The sequence below is a fragment of the Octopus bimaculoides genome, chromosome 11, assembly GCF_001194135.2.
Source record: "Octopus bimaculoides isolate UCB-OBI-ISO-001 chromosome 11, ASM119413v2, whole genome shotgun sequence".
Lineage (NCBI taxonomy): Eukaryota > Metazoa > Mollusca > Cephalopoda > Octopoda > Octopodidae > Octopus > Octopus bimaculoides.
Genome location: NC_068991.1, coordinates 44,690,028 through 44,701,157, shown reverse-complemented (window position 1 = coordinate 44,701,157; position 11,130 = coordinate 44,690,028). Strand labels below are relative to the sequence as shown.

The 11,130-nt window shown below is 34.2% G+C and overlaps 1 protein-coding gene across 7 annotated transcripts in view; it reads left to right on the top strand.

Annotated features, from left to right (window-relative positions):
* The window catches only part of LOC106869495 (sodium channel protein para), a 383,297-nt gene that overhangs the window by 201,387 nt on the left and 170,780 nt on the right, over nucleotides 1-11,130 (top strand). The gene's annotated exons all lie outside the window — the stretch shown is intronic.

The window sequence follows — 11,130 nt, the reverse complement described above, 5'->3', positions numbered from 1 at the left end:
CTCTCTCTATCTCTCTTTCTTACACACACACACACACACATATACACACATTATATATACATATAATACATATATATTATATATATATATTTATTCATTGTGTTTGTATGTATGCATTTGTGTATAGACAGACTGATAGATGTGTGTGTGTGTACACACACACACACGCACAAACACACATTGCTTAGCAAAACATGTTAAAATTGTGCTATATATATACTAGTATGAACACACTATATTTAAGATAGCATGTTTTACATTGGTTTCATATCATTGTATCATATATTCCTATAGTATATATGTGTAAGTATATATTTGGCATGCACGAAATCATAACTGAACCATATTCAATGACTGGCACCTGTGCCAGTGGAGCACTAACAGCACCGTCCGAGCATGATCATTGCGAGAGCAGCTGCCTGGCTTCTGTGCCACTGGCATGTAAATAGCATCATTTGAGCCTGATACCAGCATCACCTTACTGGCACTTGTGCCGGTGGAACATTAGAAAACATTCAAGCGAGGTTGTTGCCAGTGCCGCTGGACTGGCTCTTGTGCAGGTGGCACATAAAAAACACCATTTTGAGTGTGGCCGTTGCCAGTACCACCTGACTGGCCCACGTGCTGGCGGCACATAAAAGCACCCACTACACTCTCAGAGTGGTTGACGTTAGGAAGGGCATCCAGCTGTAGAAACTCTGCCAGATCAGATTGGAGCCTGGTGCAGCCATCCGGTTTGCCAGTCCTCAGTCAAATTGTCCACCCCATGCTAGCATGGAAAGCAGATGTTAAACGATGATGATGATGATGATGTGGGAAGAATGCTGGCAAGACAAGAAACATGAATGAAGCTCAAACATTAATAATAGAAAACATGTTGTAGAGCTATAAGATGAAATGCAATTATATTAAAAGAACAAGGATTTATAAACAATGAAAAATTACAACCTAAATACTGCCAAATCATTTTAATACACACACACACACACACTCTCTCTGTATTTTGGTTTGATATCATTGTATCATATATTCCTATATTTTTAATACAGTTAGTATTTGTTACTAAACAAAATATCATTGTGAATATCATTATCCTATTTTGGTTGATATGTAGTGAAATATTGAACCCATCTCATTCATATTATCGTCAACCTTTTGATGCAAACCAAATGAAAAGTATATTCTTTGTTTATATATCACATACAGTCATATAATCAAATATTGTTACATACAAAATGAGAGCGAAGCAGAGCAAGTTGATATGTAGTTATATGATAGTTATGTAATCTTAGTATTACTTGTGTTAAAGCAATGTATGCACATACACAAATGTGCTCCACCAATTTTGTTTCCTCATAATTTCCAGATAAAATAGATATATATTTTTTAATGAAATTTTCTACAAGTATGCTTCAGATGGTGTAGATCCCAATTATATGACAATTTATTGGGAAAAAAATATTTTTGGAGGGTATGGGAAGAGGAGTTTCAGAAAATTAATGCAAGTCAGCTTTGTTTCCTCATAACTTTTGGAAGAAAGGGTATTTTTAAATGAAACTTTCTACAAATGCCTTTCAGAATGTGTAAATTGCAATTATATAGAAATTTGATATGAAAAAGGAAATAGTGAGAATGCACATATGCATGTTGATACACATCATAATTTTTTCTGAAATTTTGAGTTTTATTTAATAGATATATGTCATGTGCATCAGTATGTAAGGCCTTCCCACCAATATTTTTTCTTTTCATATTAAATTCTGATATAATCATAATCTACACACTCTGAAAGGTATCGATACAAAATTTCATGAAAAAATACCCATTTTTCTGAAAGTTATGAGGAAACAAAGCTGACTTTTGTGAATTTTCTGAAACACCTCTCACTATTCTTGCAAAAATATTTTCACAACATATTTGTATATTATTGGAATCTATACAATGTACAAAAACTGCAGTCTGTGAACACTTCACTCTGGCTGGTTATTGTATACCATTGTACATGCGTTACCGGAAATCTGTAATAAACATGTATTTTTTTTTTAAATTATAATCAATGACATATGTTAAAGCAATGGGGATACATACACGGATGTGTTCCATTAACTTAATTTCTTCATAACTTCCATAAAAATAGATATTTCTTAATGAAATTTTTTTCAGGTGGTGTAGGTTCTGAATTTGTAGGTTCTAAATTTGTTGTGAAAAGATTTTGTCAGGGGAATGGAGAGTGGAGCTTCAGAAAATTCACACAAGTTGGATTTGTTTCCTCATAACTTTCAGAAAAATGGGCATTCTAAAGTGAAAATTTTGACAAATACCTTTCAGAGTGTATAGATTACAGATATACAGAGTGTATAGATTACAGATATACAGAGTGTATAGATAACAGAATTTAATATGAAAATAAAAATTGGTGGGATAGTACACATATCACATTTTCTCAAAAACTCTATTTCACAACAAATTCCAATATAATCAGAATCTATACCATCTGAAGTGTATTTATAGAAAATTTCATTAAAAATATCCATTTTTCTGAAAGTTATGAAGAAAGAAAGTCTTTGGGCACATATTTGTAAGTATGATGCAGTTAACTCCAGCCAGCTAATGTATATCATTGCACATGCATTACTGGAAGATGTTTTTTTTTTTGAAAATTATAAGCTCTTTGATAGCTACTCACTCTTTTAACCCCTATATCACTTGCATTTCACCCCTGTCATTCACCTTTTAACTCTCATTCTTCACATCATTCATCCATATTACTTATATGTCCATTATCCATACTCTATCATACATCTCTTTCACCCATACCTTTAACTCACTTCAGTTGACCATATCTTTATGGCTCATTTCTCCTTCTCTCTGTCTCAGTATACTATGTTATTGGTATGGTTTCAGTTGAAAATGGATCTCACCCTCTTTTTCTCTCTCTCTCCTTCTCTAGCTCTCCCTTTCTCTCTCTCTCTCTCTTTCCCTTCCCCTACCGCTGCTGTTGGCCATACATATCACACTCTTGCCCATACATCTATTGCTCATATTCTGTTTGTCATACATTGCATTGTTTCACCCATGCCTATTGCTCATCTCTTAATCCGTTTCTGGTGTGACTGAGAATGTTATTGCAACTATTCTGCCCCTCTCATCAATACTTGTTTGTGCTGTCCACTGGTACAAGACCCATCTACTCTCCATTTTCCCTGCCCCCACCCTCATAACTCATTCTCTCCAGCAAATCTTGAAATGTATGCATAAGTAGCTACATTAGACCACTTGTGCCCAATACACTCTATGTTCATCCTTTTCTCCTATATGGCCTGCTATTACCATTTCTGTTTCTCTTTTTCTGACACATTCTTGGATTTCTATCATTACTCAGCTGGGTCTCTGTTATCACACTATCACATAGTGGATCACACAGACATTTTTCATTGCTCTGCCATCTCAGCTACGTTGCCTTAATTATGTATCTCAGAATACTCAGCACTTCTATCATACTTCTCCCATCACACATCCCTTTCACCACTATCATTTGTGTCTCTCTTCTTTCATGCTGCTATCATTAATGTTTTTCATTCTGTAAAGAGACTGGTGAGTGAACAGAGAACCTTTCAGACATTTTGAAGACATGGTTACCTCTCTAGTGTTTAGTGCTGGTACCATGGAAAATGTGCCCAGTACACTTTGTAAAATGTAAAGTCATGAAAACCCTTCAGTCTTATCAAGGAGATGATACCTTTCTAATGCTAGTCCCATGAAAAAAAGGCTCCAGTACACTCTATAAAGTAGTTGGTGTTAGGAATGGTATCCAGTTGTAGAAACCAAGTCAACAACAAAATGTAAATGAGGTACAGTACCCCAAGCCAACTAGGTGGGAAGTATTCTGAATATGTGGTGACGCCAACTGTAATAACCTGTCCAATCCATACCAACATGAAAAGCAGACATAAAATTATAATGATAATGGAATATGCCTATACACACACACACACACACACTTCTGATAAAACACGTTCATTGATCGGGAAATACCACAATATTGATGCACTAATTCAGTTCTAAGAGGTGTCAGCTGCAATATAAACCAGTGCTCTTAGCACTATTTAAATAAATAACAATTTCTAGAGAACTTAAATCTATATTATAAGCGATTGCTATAGCTGGATATGTATGGATGTAATAGCAAGTTCTCTGATATACATATCAATGAAAACTGGGTTTTGTGTATTTTCACATATATTACTGGAGAACCAAGCTTAATTTCAATTTACCTTGCTCCAATCTACTCTGCTGTAAATGAGTACCAGCTGAATGCTGGTACAGCTCTCCCTCCAGCTGTTACATCTTCAGTGTGCCACTGAGTAAAAGGAGAACGAAGAGGATGTCTATTTCTGCTTGTTACTACATAGGTACCTAAAGCAATTAGTGAAAGCCTGGTACATGTTACCAAGCAAGTAACAGTTGGCTCTTAACTATACACACAAGTACTTTTATGCATATGATCAGTTCATATAACATGCTAAAACTATATTTCCTTCTTTCTTGTGTTATTGTTCATATTTCATAGATGGCTCCTTTTCTGTTGATTTACATAGTTTCTGTAAGTGAGATGTAGTGTCCTCTTATATTTCCATTATTCTTTTAATGTACTTTGAAAATAAATTTTTCCAGCTACAGAAGGAATGAAAGTGATAAGTGGATAATCCCTAAGAAATACTAGGCTGATGATAGATATTATCAGTAAGTACTGGATTATTATTTTACTGATTTCAGTCTTTGGACTCTGACCATGCTGGAGCACCATTTTGTAGGGTATAGCGCTCTTAGAATAAGATTAGTGATCCTGGGTGGAATATGAATACAAAGCATAAAGGAATGCTCCATCAATTCTCTCATCTAACTATTATGATATACAAAACCAGGAAAACCAATGACAGAGCCTATATATGGACATTTGACTTGCTAAAATAGATAAATCTCTCTCAGATCATACCCCACTATCTTAAAAATGGGGAAGAACACATTAAATACCTATATGCTCCTAAAGCCCTATATGTTCCTAAAAAGAGAAAATGGCTGAAATGCCTTTGAAGCTTTATCAAGCTTCACCTGGGACTAAAAACAGCAGCAATAGCATTAGAGAGCCAATGGAGACTAAAGAATAATATTTTTCATTTCTTCTTTGACAATGCTACCCCCACCTTGAAGCAGTAGTCTTTACTTGCTTTTACAAGAAGCCATCATTAAGCTCTTTTATTCTCAAATATTGGGTCATCCCGCAAATAATGCAGTTTTTTTATACTTATTTTATTTTTCAAAAATGAAATAAACAAAGTTCTTTTTTAATCTAAAATATATTCTCCTTCATTTTCTGCAATGCTCATCCATCTACAGAATCCATATTTTTTCTGTCCAAATGATTTTGAAGACTGCGGAATAAATTACAATCAGGTGGAGCAATGTCTGGGGAATATGGTGGGTGGGGCATCGTTTCCCATTCCAACAGGTCCAACCTTTGGAATGTGATCCCCACTGTATGTGGCCAAGCATTATCCTGATGGAAGAACACCTTTCATCTTGAAACCAAAGATGGTTGTTTCCTTCTAGCGCTGACTTAAGCCACTCAAGCTGCTCACAGTAGATCTCCTTTGTTATCATTTGGTTTGGATTTAAAAGTTCAAAGTGGACTAAACCTTTCATATCCCACCAAATAGAAAACAACTTACGTGGATGAAGACCTTCTTTAGCCTGGGGTGCTTGTGTTTCTCCTTTCCCTACCCACTGTCTTTGGCACTTGAAATTTTTATAGAGAACCCATTTCTCGTCACGGATCACTATTCAGTCCAAAAAAACGTGGTCATTCGTGAGACATGACAGCAAAGAAGAGCACACATTCACTCTCTGCACGTGATTAGACTCAGGAAGTTTGTGAGGAACCCATTAACCTAATTTACTGACTTTCCAATGAATGGTCAATTAATGGTTGAATGACCAAATCCGAGCTTCTCTGCTAGTTCCTCAACAGTTACAATGGAATTTTGTTCCACTAGGGTTTGCAAGGATGTCCTACAGATCTTCCAGGATGCAGCTCATCTTCTAGACTGTAGTTTTTTGACTCGGAATTTCTGGAACACCACTGACACTGGCTTGTGCTTATTGTCCAATCCCTATATACTGCATTAATATTCCTCACACTTTCTGTTGCATTGCTGCCTTTATTGAACTTTTAAAGCAAAATATGCCAAATATGATCCTTTATCACTTCCATTATAGATTTGAAAAAAATAACTGTTAAAATCGAACTGCACTCTTCAAAACTTGCCCTAAGAATAAGGATAAGATAAAATTACTACCTGCTTTTATAGCAAGTTGGTGTGGGTAGTTTATCCCATCCCCTTCCGATTTTTAGTTCATGCAACTGAAAAAAACGACATTATTTATAGGATGACCCAGTATTGTCTGGCAACTTAGCATATTTCAACACACATTCTCTCTCTCTCTCTCTCTCTCTCTCTCTCTCTCTCTCTCTCTCTCTCTCTCTCTCTCTCTCTCTCTCTCTCTCTCTCTCTCTCATTGTTGTTGGTATTTGGTCAAAGTTCATCTCTGATCAAGATCTATGATCCAAGATATTCCAGCCATGACTACCCCATTTTTTTCTCAGTATAGTGAATCTAGGACTGCATTATCTAAGGCCTCATTCCTTTTTTAAAGATGGCAGTGTTCATGATTTGAGCAAGATTTGAATGTTATTTCAAATAAGTTGGGCAGAAAAGGTTTAAAACCATTGGTACAAGGGTATCATGAATAATTATTATGCTGCAGATCACATATTATGCTGTGTACTTAGGGCAAAGCACTACATTTAGCTTTACTAGATCTCTACAATGGAACTGGAACACAGAAGATCAGCTATCCTTGAATCCAGATTAATTTTTTAAGTTAACAAACACACACACACATACATGTATGTTAACTTAACATGTGTCTGTGGAGTGATTAGTCATCAACATTTTCAATTTAATGAGGAGGCCACTCATGATTGAACATTATGTCTGTTGTATATGTGCCTGTATGCATGTCTGAATTCATATACAGTAGTACCTTGGTTTTCGAACAACTCTGATCTCAAATAAATCGTGCTTTATATATATAGAGAGAGATAGATAGATATAAAGCATGATTTATTTGTGATCAGAGGCAGTCGTAAACCAAGGTACTACTGTATTAAATGACTATGAGAATGACAGGAGATAAAGCACGATTTATTCATGATCAGGATTGTTCAAAAACCGAGGATCTATTTTATATACATATCACTTCAGAATCACATGATTGTGAGATTACTCTTTGGTATCTTCTATCATAGCCACAAGTTGACCAATGCCTTGCAAGCAAAATTTGATAGATGGAAACCGGAAGGAGCTTCAAGTGTGTGTATATGTGCATATGTTATACAAGCATCCGTGTGAATATTTGTCTGTGCATTCCCCTAAACATACATAAGAAAGGTAGTACATGTTTAACAGTAAATGTGTATGTGTACATAACAGTATAAGAGTGTGTGTGTACATGTACATAATGGTATAAGTGTACATGTACATAACAGTATAAGTGTACATGCATATAAATATACTAGTAGGGAATATTAAATAGCCACAGGTTTGTATCTAAGGGATATATATTTCACAACACAACAGGGATCCATCAGACATAAAATAAGGATTAGACATTTGTCAACACGAAAGTTATATAGCAACAATGAATGCCTCACCTAAATGTACACATCACAACATATATATCTATATATATATATATATATATATATATATATATATATATATATATATATATCATCATGTAAAATTTAAAAATGAAAGAACAAAAGAACAGGAGTTAACTAATCACTTACATTAGCAGACAACTGTCTCTGTTCTGAGGAAGCTATAATATGTTGAGCTGGCACTCAATTCTGGATGCATTGTTCCTAATAGCTGGATGGATTCAGATGAAACTTTCAGAGATGTTTGGCCTCATTATTGGTACAAACTGATTAGATTTGGGGACCAATCTGGTACCGGACAAGGATTCTGGATTATTTTTTCTGCTTTTTTACTTAATTTTTGAGAGCAGTCAGGTTCGTTTTTAGTATTCTCACTTGTGAGAGTAATCAAATTTCTTTCAGATATTCTCATTTTAAAAATCATCTCTGGCTAATTGTTGAGAGGACATTGGTGTTGCTTTGGCAGAGGTTTATGCTCTCTGAGTGCACTTGTTTATTAATTAATATTATGCTCAAGGTGACGAGCTGGCAGTACTGTTAACATGCTGGGTAAAATGCTAAGCAGCATTTTGTCTGTCTTTACAGTCTGAGTTCAAATTTCACCAAGGTTACTTTGCCTTTCATCTTTTTGGCATTGATAAAACAAATACCAGTTGAACACTGGATGTGATATAATCAACTTACCCCTCCTGTGAAATTGCTGGCCTTCTGCCAAAATTTGAAATCAATATGATGCTCTGTACAAATCTGCTGGTTCACGAGTCTGAAACAGAGAACATTATACAATTCGCATCTACTTGTCAGTGGACTTTATAGTATTGTGAAGTATAAGTATATTGAGTTCTAATGACTGGTCATTGGAACTTCTTTGGAAAATCATATTATATGTGTTGTGGAATATGTGTGTGTGGAGAGAATGTGTGCATGCGTGTATGTGTTTGTGTGTGTGTACACTCACATAAACACATTCAGAAATACACAAATATAAGCATATATATTTTTACACATGTAAATACACATTAGGATTCTGCATGGTGTCATCCAATTATAAAAAAGCCTTCATTCCAATTACACAGTTTTAGATTCATGTAATGTCATTGCCACGCATATAAACAGTTACTATGGTAACAGTTGTTGGTTAGCAGATGTCAAGGTAAAGTATGACTGGGAAGTTTTATAATGGTGGATTTACTGAGTTAAATTTATACTGATAATAACATCCATGTATATGTGTGTGTGCATTTCTAGTTACACTCACGCACATATATATATATATATATATATATACACACATACACACACACACACACACACACACACACACACATATATATATATTTGAAATATACATACATATATGCATATATTTATATAGATATATATAAAATATATGTACCCACAACAAAGCAGGTCTCACCAGGGATGAAATTAATGTCATGTTAGCTGCCAGAAAATCTATTCTTAAATTCGATAACAACCTATGGGTCCGGAAAGATACACCCGACAATTTTGATGTCACAATGGGAAGTTCTGTTTCAGCACAAATCGCTGATTCGGTCTGTATATATATCCTTTATGAGATGGTTGACCAATTCCCAAACATCAATGAAGGTCTATATTGTGATGATTGTCTACTCTACCTTCAAACTGCTTCTAACCAAAAATTACAAAGCGTTAGCTAAATTTTTCAAAAACATGGACTTAACCATTGTTTTTGACGATGATATAACTAAAGCCAACTTTTTGGATATTACCCTTAACTTGCATAATGATTCATATTTCCCATATCATAAGCCCTCAACCTTCGAATTACAATCTTCGAATAACAACACCAAATTGAGTAATGTAATTCTGCAGCGTAAGGGAGATAACCATTATTTAAGACCCTTTTTTCATTATAAGGATACATTGAGGACTTCTTAAGATAATTACCCTAATAACAAGGTATGTCCTAGCAAAACTGTTTGGTTAATAATTCATATGGTAAACAGATCAAATCCAACCTCCCTAACAGTTTCATGAAGCTATATAAAAGAATTTCCCAAGAAATTCAAGATACTATTCGATTGTTAATTCTCACCAAATCGGGATAGGTTTTTCTAACACAAAAAATTTTTCATAAATCATCTCTTCACATAACAATAAGTTGTTAAATACAAATCCACTTAATGAAAACAGTAACATTGATTTTGTTAACATTAACCATTCTTTAAATAATAATAGCAGCAGTGTTAGTGTTTCGGATGTTGACTCCAATTACATTCATCTTCTTAGCAGTAATTCTAAGACTCTATTTATCAATGTAAAAAACTCTATTTATCAATGTAAAAAACTCTATTTATCAATGTAAAATTACTTCCAGTTCTGACGTCTTTTTTATATAGGTAGTTCTTCATCTTAGTTGTCCAAAAGAATATCTAATCATTACTCTACATTTAGACATATCAATAAACATAACAATACTGGTCTTAGTAAATTAATTTGATATCTAAAGGATCATAATAAACAATTTGATTTGGAATGGAATATTCCCTCTATATCTATTCCATATGATAAAGGTAAATCTTTTTGCCCACTTTGTAACAGTGAAAGGTATTTCATCCTGTTCTCAGGCAGAAACAAAGCTTTAGTTCATATAAGTGATTTCTACCATTCTATAAATTTCGACCTTTGACTGTCTTCTTACATTTCACTTCCACTAAATATATCTACTTCCATGCCTTTAAGCTTTATTCCTATTCACCTATCACTCTATATCTCTCCACTATTAGTTTACTGCTAATTTCTTTCTTTCTCTTCCTTCTCTTTCTATAAACTACTTTTGACGTTACATCTACTAACGTTTTTTTTTTTTAAAAAAACATGCTAGAAATCCGTTCATCATATAGGCAGTCATGACATTCCGTTAAAATGTCTTATTGATGTGTTTAGTTTCTTTCTATCCTTCATGAGAAGATTGCAATATTTTACACCACATTTTATTCGTTCTGAAATAATACCAATGTTTTCTTCAAAACATATGTTGGAAGTAAAAAGATTTGAATAAAACCTGCGTTTAACTCCATTTATTTATTTACCTATGAATATAAATATATATATATTTATTTTTATTCTCTTATTTCCATCCTTTTCCAAAATATCTCTTTTCATTGAACTCTACTATTTCCCTCTATTTAAATTTCTCACATCATCTCTAATGAAGGGATGTCTCTAATATCTCAGAAACAGCTGTAAGACTAACTTTCTCTTAATAAATGTCCTGGAAACTCCACATAGCCTTGGCTTTGTTGTCTCATTTTATTTAACACATATATACATACATACATACATACATATATATATATATA